The sequence below is a fragment of the Suricata suricatta genome, chromosome 5, assembly GCF_006229205.1.
Source record: "Suricata suricatta isolate VVHF042 chromosome 5, meerkat_22Aug2017_6uvM2_HiC, whole genome shotgun sequence".
In the NCBI taxonomy this organism is placed as follows: domain Eukaryota; kingdom Metazoa; phylum Chordata; class Mammalia; order Carnivora; family Herpestidae; genus Suricata; species Suricata suricatta.
Window position 1 is genome coordinate 69,180,534 of NC_043704.1, and position 20,193 is coordinate 69,200,726.

The window sequence follows — 20,193 nt, forward strand, 5'->3', positions numbered from 1 at the left end:
GGTGATGGAGTATAGTCAATAGTTGTATGGTGATGGGGGTGTAGATCAAGCCATACTTGATCTACAACATAGATTCCTGTGTTGTACACCTGAAACTAATGTAACATTGTTTGTCAACTATACTTCAATTAAAAAACTTTTTTACTTATAATACTTTGCTAATATTTTCTTGGAAATTTATGTAAATTATACCCATAGATTCTCTTTCATTGTATTCATATCTACTCTTTCCAAAACTCCTATATACATGTTCTGCTCTTTTAAGAACCATCCTGTCTTTTTATGTGATAGGTCATGCTTACATGCTCAGTGTTCTTGTTCTTCATATATATTCTGCTGACTTTCCTTCTGTGAAAATGAGAATGCTCCCTGGATCCTTTCTTATGAATGGAGGCTACATGAGTAATCTGGCAGTTCTAAGCAAACAAGTGACTTTGCAATAAGAGGTTATACATTTTGGCTAGCAGATCCACACTTTCACCCTTGATTTCCTTTAGGACTCCCAGGTGGATGCCATCTGTCAGTCAGGTTCCTGAGCATTTACTGCAGTTTCAACCCTGACCTCACTCCTGTCCATTGAAAACAGAAAGCTGGGAAGGACTTCTATTTTTGAGGATACCTTTTGTACCAGGAGTATCACCAACTGACCCCCTAATTCTCCATCTCATCTCCTTTTGGTGGAATAAAACCTCTGTGATTGACCTTAGCACTGGCATCCATCAGTTTTATTTTTGGCTTAAGTTCCTGGGATGTTGTTCTGTGTTTATGTGCCATTTCTTTTTCCATGGCCTCTTTGAAATTTCTACCTAGTCATGCAGGGATGCTTTCTTGTCTGAGGGTCTGGCATTTTGGGCTCTGGCCTCCCCCACCCCCCCATCTATCCTGGAATTCTAATACTGTATTTTAAAATAGCCTTTAAGTCTCTTTGGACTTGTGGCTTTATATATTCATTTCAATCTTCCCATACCAGTGCATGTGTTTCTAAGATTTGGCATTTAGGATTGAGGTCGAAGCTTGAGAAAGGACTTGGAGCAGGAGCAGGATAGGCTGGGCAAGGGAAGTATTGTGCATTCTACTCAGAGGCCCTCTGAGGAGGCAGATGGGGAGCTGAGCACGCTGAGTCAGGGCAGGCTAGCCCTGAGACTTATTCTCTGAGTCAGGATCTGTGCCCAGAATGTCCCAAGACTGCCAGCCTTATGAATTTATTCGCCTTCCTGAAGTGTGGCCTCTGTGCAAGCTTCCTTTCCACACCCCAGCTCCCCAGGGGCCAGAGAAGTGATTGACTGGAGCACAGTGGCCTGGTTTGCTTTGCGTCCTGTGATGGGACCAGAATCTCTACGGGACAGCCTGAGAGAATGGGTTAAAGTTGTAGCTGGAGAACCTGATTTTGGACGTAGGGAGAGTTTCCAAGGAGTCCAACTGGGAGGTTCAAAGGGACTGTGGAACCTCTTTGGAGATATTTAGATTATCTGTCCGTGTGAGTGGCAGATGCAGACCCATCTGAAGGGAGGGCAGTGGGGGAGCGGGCTTCCCGAAGCTTCTAGGCTGAAACTGCTGCTGATCCAGATCACTTCTCTGCTCCAGCAGCAAGTGCCTGACCAGGGTTTTAAGCTAATTGTTAAATTAGAGTGACTGGAGAAGCAAATTGCTTCATGATGGGGTTTCTCCGACTGTGTCCAAGGCTGATGTCATCCGCCTTGTTCCTCCTTGATGGGGTGGGGCTGGGAGGATGGTGGGCAGGCCTGACACACGTGTTAATGAACCTTCATCAGCTGCAGCAAAGCTCTGATCCTCTGAGAAGCTTGCACCTGCCATTGTGAGGCGTTGCGTGCTAGGGTCTTGTTACCCCTGTTTACTGCCCCCAATTCCTGAGCATTACACTGATGGTATTTTAGATCATTTTTTAGGTTTCTGGAGGAGCCATACCATTAGTAGGAAGGGTCAAAGTGGGCCAAGCATTGATGATGAGTAGAGACCAGCAGGGAGCAGTCGGGGTGGTGGGGGACTGTGGCAGACAGGAGAGCGGTGTTTCATCGAGGATGATAGCAGCATCTCAGCTCCAGCTGGTTGCTGCTGTGTGGCAAAGTAAGCCCCTTGTTACCAGGCCTTGTTTCAGAGAGGATTCAAACATGCCTATTCTCTGTGAGATAGCTTGGCTTTTAAATTAAGTTTTCAACGAAAAGACAACGTATTGGTCCATTTGCAGGATGAGTTTGGCCTGCTGGACTCCAGTTTGCAACTTCTGATTCTCATCCAAACTGCTTGTCTTATGGATGAGGAAACAGATTCGGAGACATGAAGCTTCTGGCTCACAGTTACAGGGAATCAGAATTCCTTCCTGGGGCCCATGGCTCCTGTCTGGCACCCGTCTGTTTCTTGGTGCTGGTTTGAGGCCAGGCATTCTCTGTGCTAAGGCAGGCTGTCCAGAGGAGAGTATACCTGGGTGGACATGCTTGTGTGAGGCCTCAGGCCATGTTGCAACTCCTATTGGGGGCTTGGATGCCCTGAGTGGGTGGGATGGCCAAGGGAATTCCGAAGTTTCTGCAAGTAGCAGCAATGCCTAGGGAGAGGTGGGATGTGGGGAGGTCTGGGGCTACCTCCTATTTAGGGGCTTCTGAGGATTTAAAGCTGCCATACCTCCCACTCGTAGCCCGTAGCCATTCCTGCTCTTTCCACAGACACCACACACATGCACACATGCAGAGGTACTAGAGAGGCATGCATGTGACACTTCCAAGTCCCCATCCTCTCGGTTACTCAGGTGTGTACCTTGGGATCATCCTTGACTGTGTCCACTCTTCCTCTGGAATGCCTCAGCTCGGAATCACCTTTCTAGTCTTGCTGCTTTTCTCTCAGAGCAGGAATTTTGTGATACATCAGCCTATTGCAGTTAGCTTCAAACCTAACTGCCCAGTTCATTCTCCATTATTTTCTGATAAATCTTCCTAAGCACAAGCTTTTTTTGTTTTTTAAAGCTTTTTATTTCTTTTGAGAGAGGCAGAGACAGCTTGAGTGGAGGAGGGGCAGAGAGAGGGAGAGAAAGAGAGAATCCCAAGCAGGCTTTATTCCATCAGCTCAGAGTCCACGGAGCCCAATGCAGGGCTTGAACTCATGAAACTGCCAGATCGTGACCTGAGTTGAAAGCAAGAGCAGGATGCTTAACTGACTGAGCCATCCAGGTGCCCCGCCAAGCACCTTGGCATGTTCCTGCTCAGAGTGGCTCCCCATTGTCCACTGGATAAAGTAATAACTCCATAACTTGGCATCTCAGGTTTCAAAGCACTGTGGATGGCATTTGCTGCTGTAGCCATCACACTGGCTTAGGTGTGGATCGCAGCTCTGCTGCTTACTGGCTGTTCCTCCTTGGGCAGTTTTCTTGACTTCTCTGAGCCTATTTCCTTCTCTGTAGTAGGAGTGCCTTACGTAGAATTATTTCAAAAAATAAATGAAATCATGATGTAAAGCACTTAGCCTGGAACATACCATTTAATTAAAGGTATTATTGAAGAACCTTCAGACTCTGGCCCCAGTATTACGTGTCCCATAGCCTTAGTTCAAGCTACTTGGAACTTCTTGGTGATCCCTGTGCCTTGGCCACTGGTTTTCCATTCCCTAATAACCTTCCTTTTTGGTGTTGCTGTGCCTACTTTGCACAGTAGGTATTTATGTATTTTTGCTTCCTTCCTCCAGTGCATGTTGATGGCTGGGCCTGGGTTCAAGGCATCCTGTATCATACCAGCACAAGGGACACTCAGGAAATGTTTGTAGAAGGGATAGATATTATCCTCAGTGGAACAGCTGCCTGGACTTGGGCTTCACATTAATTAGTTAATTGATAATGTGTATGTTTATGATAGTCTCATGAATATTTATTAAGTCCTACTGTGTTTAGGGGATTCAGGTATAGAAGAAACAAATACAGTCTAGGTCTTCATGGATCCTACTCCTACATGGGAAATGGGTTTGTACAGAAGCCATTGAAGTGCATGTGGTAAGGATGGTGGTAGAGCAGGTGCAGGGCTGTGACGGGGCAGGTGCCAGGCTATGGTAGGGCAGGTACAAGGCTGTGATGGGGCAGATATAGGGCTGTGAAAGGGCAGATACAGGGCTATGATGGGACAGGTACATGGCTGTGACAAGGCAGGTGCAGGGCTGTGACAAGGTAGGTGCAGGGCTGTGGTAGGAGAGGTATAGTGCTGTGTCAGAGCAGGCACAGGGCTGTGTGGTAGGGCAGATGCAGGATTGTGGTAGTGTGGGTACAGGGCTGAGACAAGGCAGGTATGGAGCTGTGGTAGGGCAGATTCAGGGCTATGGCAGAGTAGGTGCAAGGGTATGATAGGCTAGGTGCAGGGTTATGGTAGAATAGGTACTTGCCTATGATAGGGAAGGTGCAGGGCTCTGGTAGGGCAGCTGCAAGGCTGTGACAAGGCAGGTGCAGGGCTGTAACGGGGTGTAGGGTACTGTTAGGGCACATATCAGGAGCAACAACATAGTCTTAGGCTTCTGAAGTCTTCCTGGAAAAAGAAGTGAGACCAGAAAGAAGAGTAGGACCTTGACTCAAGCATATGGTTTATTGTGATGAACTTGCTTTAAATCTAAGTTAAAAAATAATCTTGTATCATTGGCATTCAGTCACAAGCTCTTACCAAAATACTCCCTGAAAACCAGGGTTTCTGAAGTGATTTGTAACCAAGGCAGTGTTAACAGAGTTTTGGGTTGCTAGGGGCTAGGACAAAGGTTGTTGATTGTATTCAAATTTTAGGCAACACTCAAGTCTACAGCTGTGGCTACAGAAGGAGTTTCTCTTTTCTCTAAGAGCTGGGTGGGAGATTATTCTCTTCAAATTGGGAAAAGATAATCATATACCTTCACGCTGTCAGGGTGGAGATTCAGCTACTTGGCCTATTTCTTGTTTGTTTATTGCTTGCTCATTTTGTGGCTTCAGCTGTGTGGCTACAGGAGCAGAAAAGAGAAGCAGGAAATGGCTGGGTGTTTCTCTGATTCTCCTGTTGGTCCTTCTCCTTGGGCTGGGAAGAAAGACAGTAGTAGCAGACATGGTCTGCAGCTGCGGAGGAAGCAGAGGGGATTTTTGCATTAAGAGAAGACACAGGGATCTGGAACTGTGTACAAGTCAAGAAACTTGACACCAGAGAGAGGAGGCCACAGAAGTTAAGGATTTCTTTTAGACCCTGTACAAAAGAGAAGCATAAGAGGAAAGTAAGTGATTAAGAATCATTGTGATGGAATCATCAAATTATGAATTCTACTTACATGTTGCATTGAGAGGGGATGCTTATGGGCTTAATGCTTGCATCTGCTCTTTTATTATTATTTAATTTAAAAAATATTGGAAAACTGCAAATTTAAAATTTTCACCACATCTAGTATGTAGGAAGGATCCCGAGGCCAAGGCATCTACTGCCACCTGGTGGCAAAGTACACCACCTGTGGGATTTGGAGTTGATGGGGATACATATTGATTGAAAATTGATTCTGTTGCCAAAATATGGAATCATAGAATATTGGAGTTGTTAGATATGTTAAAGTTTACATTGTTTTGCTTCTAATGTAATCCAGTATCTCTTCTTATAGAACCTCTTACTTGAATGCTTCTAATGACAGGGAGCTCACGATCATGCCTGACAGACTATTGTCATTCATGTCATTCATTCTTAGTAGTTTGAATGTTTCTTTTTTCAATTTATTTTTAATAGGAATAATAACTTGTGTTTATTTGTCCTAGTATTTACCTCTAAAAAAAAAAACCCAAATAAATGTTTACTGCATCGTCTGCATAATAACCCTCCACATATTTGAAGGAACCTGTCTATCTCCCCATAATCTTGAGGTAAACAGTTGTGGTTTCTTCATTCATTGTTCTTTTTATTTATGCCTTTATTATTTTATTTTGAGAGACAGAGACAGAGTGAGCGGGGGAGGGGCAGAGAGAATGGGAGACGCAGGATCCCAAGCAGGTTCCAGGCTCTGAGCTGTCAGCACAGAACCTGATGCGGGGCTCGAACCCATGGACCGTGAGATCATGATCTGAGCTGAAGTTGGATGCTCAACCCACTGAGCCACCCAGGTGCCTTATTCATTTATTATTCTTATGTCATGCTTTTTCAGACTCTGCATAGGCATTTCTTTCTTCTGGTTACGTTTAACTTTGCCAGTGTCCCTGCCTAATTGTGTTGTCAGGATTGGCTCCAACCCAGTGCTGCAGACGTGACCAGCTTAGTGATCCCTGGTACTTATAGGCTGTCTGGGCACCAAGCTTTGAATGCACTCTGTGTAGTATGAAATAGCTTTTTGCAGTCTTTCACAGTGCTGACCCCTATTAGGTTGTAATGGAAAACCCAAGAATTTGTGCCCTTCCCCATATTTTTGTACATTTTTTAAAAGCTAAAAGCAATACTTTACTTTAAAAAGAAAACTAGGGACACATGGGTGGCTCAGTTGGTTAAGCATCCGACTCTTGATTTCGGCTCAGGTCATGATCTCACCATTAGTGAGACCTGGCCCCACATCGGGCTCTATGCTGACAGTATGGAGCCTGCTTAGGATTCTCTCTTTCCTTCTCTCTCTACCCGCCCCCCCCATAAATAAATAAACTTTAAAAAAATAAAAAGAGAGCCAAATTACACAATTTAATACAATACATTCTGAATTTCAGATGCTGCAGGTACCCTTTTTGACTCTGTAACCACTTAATTACTCCCTAGAGGTAGATCCTGGTATCAGTTTTTAGGGACCCTTCTAGACCTTTCTATATGCATTTACATATCTATAATTTATAAATTTCTGTATATGTATTGTGTATCTGTGGTTAACATATCATGCTTTTTATATCATTCTGCAACTTTTTCACACAGTGACATGTCTTGAGCATCTTCTGCATAGTATTTCTCATTGTGGATATTTTATAATTGTCTTAGTGATTCTTCTATTGTTTCTGTTTTTTACTTTTGTTTATTTTTTATCATTATTAACAACGCAGCAGTGAATGTTCTTGAACATGCATGCGCACACACACGTGTTTCTCTAGGGTAGATCCAGAGGACTGGGATTTCTAGGTGAAGGATATGCACATTTCTATTTAAAAATTTCTCAGACATAAAATGTGCTCTTGTTAATTTTGACCTAGTATTCGAATCTGCTGAGATAAACGTTGATTTTTGTCATCTCTTATAGTATTAAGTCCATATACTAGTTTGTATCATCTTCCCATATCATAAGCATATATTTAATCTTGTCATCTTGGGGAATAATTTTTTTTAAAAAGTTAAACACAGCAGTCAAAGGAAGAGCTTTGTGGCATCACCAGAGACCAGCATCCCCCCCGGCACTCAATGTATTCCCCTAGTAAACACTCTTTGGGCTCTGTAGTTTATCTGTAGCAAGCCACCAATGATACTCTTATCCTGTTCATTTTTCATTATCTTGTCTACAAGACATTTGTCACAGGGTTAGCAGATATCCAGACACACCTGTGTGACATTGCCCTGACTACTCATTCTAGGGGCTTGTCATGGAGGAGAGTAAGGATGGCACACGTTGCTCCAAGGCAAGTGTCATTTAGAATAGGTCTCAGTAACACTTTAATGAGCAGTGTTTTTATGTAGTTCCATGTAGGAGTGCATCTGTCTCCAGATTGCCCTTCTTACCTACATGTTTCCAAACCAGTTGGTCTCGTAGGGAGACTGTATCTGGTGGCAGAGACACAAGTGCCGTAGTGATAAGCTCAGTGCCTAGGGTTGTATTCCCAATGTTATTCAGGCTCATTTGTCTACCGCAACACAATATATCGAGGTGTATTCACATGGGCACACCCCATGTGTACGTGCACCAACTGATACACAGCCATCCGCACATGTTTTCTTCCACTGGTGCTCATGGTAAAAGGCCATTCTCTGAGTCACAGGCCTTACTAACTTACTCTGCATTATCCATGAGAAGGATGGAAATAATGGGGTAGACAAATTTCCAACTCACTTTCATCTGGCTTGGAATTCGTTACATGACATGCCACAGATAACCCTCAAAATGGTAGTGGTGGTAGGACCAGAGTCCTGGCGTGGATGAAGGAAGACAGAGGTAGCATGAGTCTCCAAACTTCCTCCAGGACAGGTGTGCCGTCACACGGCTACAGCTGCATTGGGTGACGGAGCTCTGGAGTTCCTTGCTCCCAGGGCTGGGGATCGGGAACACCGTTGTCCTTCTGAAGGCAGGCGGCTTTGGATTTTTCATTGAGGAAAAGATCTCATATTGCCTCAGTTTTAGGACACCCAGGATGGAAAACATAACCCCAAGTATCTATGATGTAATCTCGAAGGGAAAAGTTGCTTCAGCTTTTTCTTACCATAAGTAGAAATTCTGTTTCCTTTTTTTTTTTTTTTTTTGCTTTAGTGGGCTTGAACTATCAAAGGCTTCTGGAAAAGTTATAGCCAAGTAGATCTCCCATCTAATCCCAGATCAGGCTTTATTTTGTGGGTGGGGTGGTGGCAGTGCCTGTTCTGCTTCACTAGAGAAAAGTAGAAGGAACAAAAAATATTCCTTTAACTCCTGATGTTTCCTTTTTCTTTTCCCTTAAGCTGATAAATAAAACACAAAAAATATGGTGAGAAATGATATAAAATGAGTACACTGTTCCCTGTTTGTATCTTGCAGTGTTCCTTTACCCTGGGCAAGGCACCATGCGAGGTCCTTGGTGCCTGTGGCAGACAGGGGGAATGGGAGGGGCTATAAAAATACATGATAATAAAATAAACTAAGACCTCTGTCCATAGGAGTTTACAGTCTAGTGATGGTAGTTTGCAGGCAGCATGGATGTGATGATTGACCAGTGTTTCTCTGAGTTAGATTGATACTCAGATAAATAAACCGTCCTTATAAAGAAGGGTCTACCTTTTGATTTTCATAGGTCATGCAAAGCTACATTTATTCTTCACATGTAGGGATGATAAACAGACTCTTAGGTTCAAGGCTTTTGTTGCTTGGTTCAGTTAAGTAGACCCACTTTAGGGAAACTTTTGTTCCCCTCCAAGAGCCACCCTTTCATTCTTGGCCTGGGCTACACCCACCCCATCTTTTTTCTTGAGTTACTTCTAGAAGGCAGAAACTGCCCCTCAGACTGTGAGTTTTTGGAGAGCAGCGTGGGTGTTCAGTCCATGTATTTCTAAGCATAGTCCATGGTAATGCACATAGTTGGCACCTAGTAAATACTTGTTCAATGAATGAAAGCTGCTTTTCACTGTGTCTCATTCATTTATCCATTTACTGAACACATATTTGTTGTGTGTCTTCTCTGTGCCAGGCACAACTAGTTGGTGAGGTAGACATATAAACAATTGGAATAGAATAGAATAGAATACTGAGGATGTATAGGATATGATGGGTGCATATGCAGGGACACCCAGCCCATATCAAGGAGGACTTCCTACAGACAGGGAGAATTAGCACAGAAAGCCAGATGAAGACAGAATGGGAAACAATGTCCCAAAACATGAGAAGAATATATGCAATGTTCCAAAGGGGAGAGAGAGCATGGAGAGTAAAGGGCAGGCACATAATCATAGACATAATCACATCTATAATAATTGTTGCGTGCCTGGTACTTTTCTAAGCCCTTTACATTTCTTATTTAAAAACTATTATTTTCATCATTTAGGTTAAGTAACTTGATCAATTTTATACAACTAGGAAGTGGTAGAATTGGCATATGATGTCTTGGTGATGATAAAGCAGTAGTCAATGTGTGGGCAGCGTAGAGTTCGAATGTGCATAGGTCGTGATGGTGGTAATCTGCTTGCAGAATGTCTAGTTAAGAATGTCTAGATACTTAAGATACTTATTAATGCTGACAGGGCTTCTGGGGTATCCTAATTATTGAACCTGCTTTCATCAGGCAGGTGATGAGACTTGCCCTTGCCTCAGTGGATGGTTGTATTGTCTTGTCCTCTGTGGACAGACTGCAGAGGAGAGTGGCCTCAACTACCTGGAGAGGACAGACATGGGCAGCAAGGAGCAGTTTCACCATGGATGAGAAAACTGCATTCTCCATTTTTATCCATAAATGAGAAGAAAGGGGAGAGGGTTAAAGACCTCTTCCTTGGAAGTGGACAACCTGTATTCTGGGGTTAGGCCAGTTTGTGATTTTCGGGGTTCTAGGTTGTGAGGAGTGGGGGAGGAAGAAGGATATTTGGTTAATTGCCAGCTCAGCCTCTAGAGGATGGTCCTGAAAAGCTCTGCATTTCCTCTTCCAAGTTCAGAGATGGGTAATCCACCCCAAGTTGTCAGCGCCACAGGCCTTGTGCAGCCCCTCCTGGAGGCAAGTCATGTTGCCTGGGCCCCTGCTTCTAAAACTTGCATCTTCCCCCATGGTTTCACCATAGCCACCTCCCCTGAGGCCTCACAGGCAGACCCTGCATGGACAGGCATCCTCAGCAACCCCCTCGCTGCCTGCTGCCACTCGCTCAGGAATAGCACTCGAACTGCACATTGGTGTTTGGAAAAATTAATGCTTTCAAGATGAGCTCTGCACAGTCTTAGCACGTCTCTTTCTCTCTCTCACCAGCTGAAAGAAAAGAAGCATTCTTAGACAATTACTCCCTAAGGGAGCCCAAGGACTGGCTTTGTTTATTGAATGTTTTTAGTTACAACATGTGAAGTTTTGAGATTTTTTTGGTTTGAGTTTTTTTTTTTCTTCCTAGTTTTGCTTGCAGGGATAGGAAAGATGAGTGAATGCCCAGTTAATAGGACACTTGGTCATTTCAAAATGGGGAGAGGCCAGTTCTCATGTGGGCACAGTTCCTGAGTCCTTGGATTAAGGAACTCCATAAGACCTGACAGATGGAACCCAGACTCAGGGCTTTCCTCAGGCCTGCATTGTCCCCAGATGTTCAGAGCCTTCCATCTGCAGCTGTTTGCGGCCACACCTCCACCTGTTGCTGGGGGCTCCTTCCCCTTCCTCAGACTCGCCACACCTTCACCCTTCTTCTGATAGACATGGCACTTAATGGCGCAGTCACATTCAGCTCTCATCCCTCTTTACCCTCCGCCACCTCCCCATCCCCAGCTCCCTACAACTAAAGTCTATATAGAGATGGCAGATTTGCAAGTATCAGGGATTGCAAGTCAGAGCCCACTGTATGAGAGCAGGGATGGCAGGCATGTTTGTCCTGGCAGACGTCACTAATTGATGGCACTCTTTCCTCACCAATCCTGTGTATGGCCTCAGATTTTTCTTGTTTACTTTATCTCGAAGATACTTATTAATGCAAAGGAAAAAAACAGTAATTTTATTTAACACAGAAGCTCTGGACAATCACTGCCCCTTGGTTCGAACTAGAACTTGACATGAGACATAGTTGCCATCTCTGACCAAAATCTCACCAGCTGTCTAAGTGGCCACTAAGTGAATGGGCTGAGAAGAGTTGGGTTTTATTGAATGCTGGGGAAGTTCACGAAGTCACCATCCAGACTTGTGGTGAGCTAGGAGCAAGTGGGGGACGAATGGCATCTGCTAGCCAGTGGACAGGTACGTAAGTCCAGTGAGTTGGTTCTTATGAGCAGTGGGTTCTCTGGAGACTGTCTCACATTCCAGATCCTGTGCGTGAGGAGTGTAGGAGGAACTGGCTGTCCTGACCCCTAAGGAACACTGATTTTCCAGAAAAGGCCTGAGCTGTTCTTTTAGTCAGCCTGGTTAATTATATGCCTTCAATATTACCAAAGGTACGAATGCTGATGTTAAAAAAGTTATAACAACATAAAATTTTGTAAAATACAGCTCTCTAGCCATCCTTCTCCATTCCCCAGGGACAGCTGCTGTTAATGGTTTGGTTATATCCTACAAGAGATCGGTGTGTTGAAATCCATTCTCCTGGTGTGTATGCGTATTTATACAATCATATCTATGTTCACACAAGAATAGGATAATATGAATTATTTCAAATTATTTTGCAAATTGTATTCTCCTACCCAATGATATATCATGGGCATTCTTTCATTACAAATAAAACTGCTGGTCCTTTTTAATGGTTTCAAAGTATAAAATATTGAATTGTAAATGTATTATAATTTAACTAGTCCCTTATTGATGGACATTTAGATTACTTCCTGTTTTTGGCTATTACAGAACACATTACATTGTGTGTCTAAGTGCAGCAGTAGGTGAGAGTCTTAGAAATAAGATTGTGAGCTTGGAGGCTTTCTACTTTAGAAGTGTTGATAGGTACTGTCACACTGAATTCTGAAACATTATATCAATTTGCTCTCCTCTCCCCTCTCCCTCTCTCTCTCTCTCTCTCTCTCTCTCTCTCTCTCTCTAGGTCCAGCATGATAGGTCAAATATGACATGATGTTCTTGCTTTAATTTGCATTTCTCCAATTGTTAGTAAACATTAGCACCTGTTTTTTTTTTTTATCAGTCATTTGTTTTTCCTTCTCTGTGAATTGCCTGTTCATATTCTTGACCCATTTTTATACTGAGTTGTTTAACTTTTTCTTAACGTTTTTTAGAAGCTCTTTGCATCTTAAGAGATACTTATGTGGCCTTTCCATGTGGCTTGTGCTTCTCACCATGTGGCAGCTGGACTCCAAGAACAGTTTTATTTATTTTTGACTCCATCATCTTAAGAGGTCTTTTAAAAAGTTAGATGAGATAGTCCAAAGGTCAGAATTCAAAAGGTTGTGAAAAGATATATAGTGAAAAGTATTCCTTTCACTGGTATTGTCCATCCCTTATTTTCCTTAGGTGAGTTGTATATCCATACAGATATTTTTTTAAATGCCTATATAAGCCAATGTATTGAGTTTTGTGTCTTGCTTAGGTAAACCTTCCCACCCTAAGGCTATAAAAACTTTTCTTCTTCTATTTTTAAGATTTATTCTTTGTAAGAGAGCTTGTGAGTGTGGGGGGACAGGGAGAGAGGGGGACAGAGAATCCGAAATTGTCTCCATGCTGACAGCAGTGAGCCCGATAAGAGGCTCGAACTCAAAACTGTGAGACCATGACACAGCTAAAGTCGGACACTCAACTTACTGAGCCATTCAGGTGCCCTAAGAACTTTTCTTCTTGAAGTTTTATAGTTTGTTCTTCTTCATGGGTATCTTTAAGTAGGCTTTCCTGTGTCTATGCTGTAAGGCCAGACCGATGGGCTTTTAGGGCAGCCACACCATTGGAGGACCTGGAAACTCCAGCAGGGAGCTCCATAAAGTTTCCCACCTGCTCAGTGCTGAGTGTCATTCACATGGTTTGTACAGGCATAGTCAAAGGATTTTTCATAATTGAATCTTTCTTTAAAAAATTTTTTTTAACTATTTATTTTTGAGAAGGAGAGAGAGCAGGGAAGAGTCAGAGAGAGAGGGAGAGAGACACAGAATCCGAAGCAGGCTCCAGGCTCTGAGCTGTCAGCACAGAGCCCAGTGTAGGGCTTGAACTTATGAACCACGAGATCATGATATAAGCTGAAGTTAGATGCCCAACCGACTGAGGCACCCAGGCGCCCCTTTCTTGGAACTTTCTAACCTGTCTTAGAGCAGAGGGGAAAAGCCAGATAAATCAGGGCAGTTGGGCACGTAAGATAGGATTCTGCCCCTGCCTGGCAGGTAGAGAGGTTGGGGGATTTGGTGTTGTGACTTGTCCCTAATTCAGGGCTTCATAAAGGACATTTGGCTTAGCGTTGTCCTCAGTGTAAAAACTGACACTGTTCTTTACTGGTTTATCTGTACACTTAGGTTGCATACAGTGAGGATTTCAACCTGCTATGAGCTTTCTTCTATTGTAGAGAATGTACTAACGTTATTAAGCACCTACCATATATTACTTTGTTTTTTCCTCATTAAGCCTTTCCAATTTTATAAAATCAATCTTATCTTCATCCAAAAGGTGAAGAAACTTAGATGTATCAAGTGACTTGTGTCAAATTACTTATCTAGAAAAAGGGATTTGAAATTTGGGATTTGAACGCAGTTGGTCTCATTCCAAAGCTCAGACCTTTTCCCAACACCTAGAAGGCTTCAAATTAGCAGTATAAGCAGATTAGAAAGAGATTATTTATAGATTTATGGGAATTAGTTATTTTTTTAGAACCATAAGCAGAATTCATTTGCTAAAAAGCAAAGCAATCATGGCAACTGATTCTTTTCTTTTTGAAAATAAAAGCCAAGGAAGAGAGAATTCAAATTGGCTAGTGTATAGCCACTCTAGTTATCCAACCCTGGGGTACGTGTGTTTGGGGGTGGTTGGGGTGGGGTAAGGGTATTCAAGTGAAGTCAGATATTCTGATGTGATAGTGGGTTACCCTTTAGAACACTCACAGATTATAAATTTTCCCTAAAATAAAAAAGCCCATTGGAATATAGAAAAAAAATGTATAGTTCTAGATACATGCTAACCAAAATTTAGTGTTTCTTTAATGGGACAAGGGGCTCTTTTTGATCCTGTTTAACTTCACATTCATTATTATCAATCCTGGTCATTATATTATAGTGCCTGTTTAGCCTAATTTTACTGGGGGATTGAGGGGAGGGAGACTATCTGGAAAAGTTCTTATAGGAGATGGTGAAGGCATGGGATGAAAAGAGGAGACAGAGGGTGACAATTCTCCACAGTAGGGCTCCCCATGGGCTGGGTGAGGTGTGAGGTTTCAACTGTGGTGACTGACAACTTAGGTCTTCCTGATTCTGTGCTGATTAACTGTGAGAATTAAGAGATGAGAGGAATGGTTAATAGAAATCTCATCAGGATGAAAGGACCCCAAGCTTGAGGTGGCGTCAGTCTTGAGCCATACCACCTCTCTTGGGGTGAAGAAACTGCTCTTTGTGGAGGTAAGATGGAGGCACCACCCTACTGGCTGTGGGAAACAGGAGATAATAAAGAATGCTCTGGATTGATTACTGAGGCTTCTTGGGTTGGGTTCTGAGGTGTTCTTTCCAACTATTTATTAGCTTTTCTTTTGTGTTTTCAGGGAGAACTACTTTATAGTGTAGGTGCTGTAGAGAAGGCAACCTACCAGGTAGTCATGTTCTGAATAGGAAATGTGAAGTCACGGGAGTGAGTTAGGGAGAACAGTGGAGGCACCAGCTCCAGTCAGTCGCCTTCATTAGGATGGCCCACTAGGCAAATTTCTATGAGACTTAGGGAAGATTGTGATGGATCCTCCTCCTTGCCTCCAGTATCCATCCCCATCTCTGCTTATCTAAAGTCTGGACTTCCATGCCCTACCTTTTTTTCCCTTTACAATGGAATAAACTTGACTTAGTAGGTTGATAGACTGTCTTCAGCTCAGGACATAATCTCATGGTTTGTGAGTTCTGGCCCTGCATCGGGCTGTCAGCACAGAGCCCACTTCAGATCCTTTCTTCCTTTCTCTCTCCCCTACCCTTTCTCTCTCTGTCTTTCTCAAATAAATAAACATTAAAAAAATCTTTAACAATGGAATAAATTTACTTGTCATCCCAGATCATAATTTGTACAAATTAGGCTCTTTGTCATCAGAATATGTACATATGCAAAAATCTTTAAAGTAAAATGTTAATTTAGCATCTCTTGTGATGGTAGAAATGCACCATGCTATTTTTCTCCCTTTCCTTTTTTAAAATTAAGATACAATTGGCATATAACATTATATTAGTTTCAGGTATATAACATAGTGATTCAATATTTGGATATATTGCAAAATGATCACCATGATAAGTCTAGTTACCATCATTCACCACTCAGTTACCTTTTTTTCTTGTTATAAGAACTTTTAAGATCCACTCTTAACAACTTTCAAATATGCAATACAGTATTATTAACTATAGTCACTGTGCTGTACATTAGCTCCCCATGGCTTATTTATTTTATTACTAGCAATTTGTACCTTTTGATTAGCTTCACCCATTTGTTCTCTCCCTACTTTCTGGCAAACACCAGTCTGTTCTTTGTATCTATGAGCTGCCTTTCCCCCCCTTACTATGAAGGAATATCTTCTGCCAAAATGTAAATATTCCCCAAATGTAAAGATCTCATCATGAAGATCTTACAGAGGATGAGATTATCATGATACTTTTCACATGCCCAGGATGGGTAAGCTTTGAAGACGCAGAGAAAGAGGGGATGGATCTGGCTTTTGGGGCTTGGGGCAGGGGATTTTGGGGGTGGTGTGCTGTGGTTGGATACTCAGGGCAACATGGGGTCCTATTGACTGGTAGGCATAGGGGAGTATAAATACTTAGAGTGGGATAAGGGAGGGATTGCGTTTCCTCCCTTAAATAGTTTGGTTTAGAACCTGGTGTGGTGAAGGGCTGTACAGTCTTCATGAGCTGGGGCTCCCAGCCAAGGGGTAGTTAAAGATCTCAGCAGAGGTTGGAGGTGAGCAAGGATGAAAGTGACACAGAAGCCAGGGCAAGGCAGGGTAATTAGCTTCTGCCTTTCACTCCTACTGCCTGGCCTGATATTTGAGGTGACATTTAAAGTTATTGTACAGATGTGCAGTTGAGCCAAGGCAGAATGAATGCTTTCTGGAGCCTGTGGAGAGATGAGGCTGATGATTTCTCAGCTTTCTGGCTGGCAGCTTCTCAACTCCTCTGTTTGGTTTCCTCTAATGGGCCTTGGGAGGTAGGACCTCCCTTTACCATCCAGGGGACTCTAGTCTGCTTCGGGACTTAGAATCTCCCTGCCTACTAGACTCTTAGAGTATATGGGAGATGGGAACACTCTAGAATTCAACCCCAAAGAGTTAAATGAAGTCAGTGCTGTGTGTAAGAGAGGAGAGCTGGGGACAGAATCATCTGGGGAGCTTGTTAAATATGCAGGCCTCTGGGAGTGACGCCTAGTTATCTGCCTGGATAACAAACCCTCTAAGGTGATTCTGCTGCCCATTAAACTTTGAGAACGTCTGAGGTAGAGAATGAATGGGGTTAGCTGGAAAAGGCCTCTTGGGAAGGTGGACTTGAATTTCAGTGTGATAGGTGATACTTGTCATAGGTGCGGTCTTCAGGTGCAGACCTCAGGAGCCTGTTCACCTGGGGACATCAGGCTCTCACAGGAGAGATTGGTGGGGGTCCTTCCCATCCCATGGATGGTGTTGCTGAGAATGTGCTGCCACAGGCTCACTTCAGCACTTGGGTGCTAACCGCCAGGGGGACAGAAGTGGTGTGGGAGGTGGCTGGGGATGATGTCTGCTGGAGTGTTTGATTCATGTTGCAACTGAAGCACAGCTTGCAGGGCAAAATGGCAGCCTGATGGAGCTCACTTCCTGGGGGGTGGTGGAGCGGGGCAAGCGGGGGGGAAGAACACCTTGTCAGCAGATTGTCTCCATTTTGGTATGCTACCATATGGCCTCCTTTGTGGCCTCCACTTGTCTGATAGCCCCATGTGTCCAAGAGCTGGTCAGTGCTGCTGTGGGATTGGTGGTCATTGTCCCAGGAAATGAGTGGGAAAGATTTGGGACATGATTGGTTCTCTCCTCCCTCTGTGCTGTTTGCCTTCTGCTCCATACACTGTGCTGGCTTTATCTGATCAGGAACACAGTGTTTTCATGTTGGGGCGGGTGGAGAGAGGGAGAAAGAACAGTTCCAAGTTAAGAAGAAGGAACAGTGAAGAGAAGGCAACATGTCTGTGATGTGACATCGAGCAACCAGTGATCCTCCAGATGGGCATCAGCCCTCTGGAATGGACAGGCTATTGCTGGCCTAGAGATGGTACTTGTCCCTGGAGAATATCCCGGTAGCCAGGTAGGTGGGCTGGAGGGACCATGGCAATGGGAATGGCCATGCTTGCTTTGATCTTGGGGAAAGAAGGAGCCACTGAGGGAGCTTTGTTGAAAACAAAATAACAATGACAAAGCTTAATAAAGCTCGGTCCCAGCCAATACCCTGTGCTTTCTAATTGCACTGCAGCTAGATGGCAACTCTCAGAGTTTCTTAGAACATTTTATTCAACTTCTGGAGGGGCTGCATTTACACTAAGGCTTATGAGGCTCTGTAGGGTTTGGAGAAATGAGCAGTGGTGGGCCAGGGAGCTCTAAGGAGCCCAGCTTGATAGGTTAGAGTTGGTTTTAGTAAAATTCCTGGCTAAATGGGTTTATCCTGGGCCTGACCCAACAGGTAATGCTTATGTTTCTAGGTTCACAGTTGTGTGGGGGAGGTGCTTACACCCATATTGTTCTTTCATGGATTTATTCTTTTTCTCTTTTTGAAAACCAGTCTGTGTGGAATTGCCCTTGATCACTAGAGGGAGGGGAACAGGGCCAACTGCTTTCTTCTAGCCCAAGTGGGACATGGAATACTCTTGTTCACACTGTTCCACATAGTCACTGGAACTGTCTTCCCGCAGCCCGTATCTGTCTTGGTCTCCTGCATGGTGGGAGAGCCATGTGTGCCCCTCTCCCACCTCCCACCCCCCATTTCCTATTTCTCCCAAGTTGTGTTTAGAAAGCCCCCTTTGGCATTCTCGTTAGGAGATGCCCTCCCTTGGCAGCCACAGTCAGGAACTAAAGAAAAGGGTGAAAGGCCATTAATGAGGCTGGCTTACCTCAGCCTGTGCCCATGGTGTGTCAGCAGTGTCCTGGAGGGTTATCCTGTTGGGAAGCAGCCACATTTCCCCAGTCTTTGTCCTAATGTGAGGGCTTCCATCGCTCTGGAAAAGATGTCACAGTTCCTTAGGAAACATTCCAGAGCCCTAGAAACTCTCTTTGTGAGGACATAGATGGTACATATCTCTTTCTCAGCCCAGCTACCTACTAGGCATTTGACTGTAAGCAAAGTTATTTAACCTCTTGGAACGTGGATTTTCTCATCTGTAGACTAGGGAAAATGATCCATATCCTACAGACCTTGTGGGGCTGTTCAGAGACCCAAAGATGATGGATATGAAAGTACTCTCTGAGCTAAAAAGTACTGGCTACACCTGAATGATGGATTTTATTGTTCAAGAAGGAAAGGGGAGCCTCTGGGGTCAGTGCACTGCTGTCTGGAGAGAGGAGGGGCTTGCATTCTTGTGTTAACTACAGGCTGGAGTCTTGTCCATTTAAGGTAATAACAAAATAATACTATCGGAGCCTGAGAGGTGGCTTTTGGGCAATCTGTCTGCTCAGTCCCATTACTGCTCTTTGAGAAGGAATCATGGTGCAGTGGTAGTGCTGATGCAGGGGCGAGGGGGTGGGGAGGTTGTGTCTGTGCTCACTTTCTCTTCATCCTGCTAGTTCTTATCCCCACCCTCCCCCCAGCTTCCTCCTCAGTCTGAGTTCTGTCAGAATCTTTGGCCTGTCTCATCTCAGAGGCCTAAATTTCTCAGGAAAGAAGGATTGAGGGAGGACTGCACCCATCAGCTGCCCAGTGAAGACCAGGAGGCCTGGGAAGCTAACATTTCTATTAGGATAGTGAGAAGGCATTGCTGGTTTGGCCTTGGCTGAAATAAAAGCTGTGATGGATGTGCACATGGCTGCTGGGTAATTTTTAGGCTTAGAGGTCAGAGTTGTCCCAGAACCTAGAGTCCCCTTGGGTTTCATTTTTGTGAGTAGGACTCCTAGTCACTAGGGGTGCAGCCTCATTGTGTAGGTGGCCAGTCCACTGTAAAATGGGTTCCCAGCAGGGCAAGCACAGGGAGCCCTCTCATCTTCCTACAGGCTTTAGGCAGTGCCCAGGTACTGAGGTGCCACAGTGCATTCCTCTCCTTGCCATGAGAATGAAATTATGTGGCACTCCCAGACTCACTTATCTGTTCATTTGTTCAGTAAGTAAGTTCTTGTGCACTTGGAACATTCAAGGCACTATGTGAAGTACACTGGGGAACACAATGATAATTATGAAGCAGTTCCTGTCTTCATGGACTTTATGATCAAGTAAGGCAGCAGAGTCCTAGACAAGGAGAAAGTGAAATGGAATATAAAGGGGAAGATCAGAGACAGCTACCCAATTTTCAGTATTTGAGTTAGACGTTGGGAAAACCAGACGAAGCCATGCTATTGGTGGGAAGAGCAGGAGCAAAGGTGGGAGGTGGGAAACCATGGGATGTACGAACATGTGGGAATGGAGAGTCTGGCACAAAGGAGAGGGGTTGAGAGGTAAGGAGGATGAATGCTTGAGCACTGCTCTCCACGGAGTGCTATCCCAGAAATGGCACATTCTTCCTTTCCTGGGAACCTCACAATATTTCTGTGGGGCAGTTTCTCTCTAGTCTATGAGGAGGAAGCTGGGGCTGAGGGAGTT

General features: G+C 44.1%; 1 protein-coding gene and 2 long non-coding RNA genes across 3 annotated transcripts in view; 2 read left to right on the forward strand and 1 right to left on the reverse strand.

Moving 5' to 3' along the window:
• KALRN (kalirin RhoGEF kinase) overlaps nucleotides 1–20,193 on the forward strand; it is a 609,954-nt gene that overhangs the window by 42,235 nt on the left and 547,526 nt on the right. The gene's annotated exons all lie outside the window — the stretch shown is intronic.
• The window catches only part of LOC115291825, a 65,156-nt gene that overhangs the window by 39,396 nt on the left and 5,567 nt on the right, over nucleotides 1–20,193 (forward strand). The gene's annotated exons all lie outside the window — the stretch shown is intronic.
• LOC115291824 lies at nucleotides 4,549–18,611 on the reverse strand. Its single transcript, XR_003908688.1, has 2 exons — nucleotides 18,518–18,611; nucleotides 4,549–5,065 (listed from the first exon to the last, which is right to left on the reverse strand). It is a non-coding gene; the product is annotated as an uncharacterized LOC115291824 (long non-coding RNA).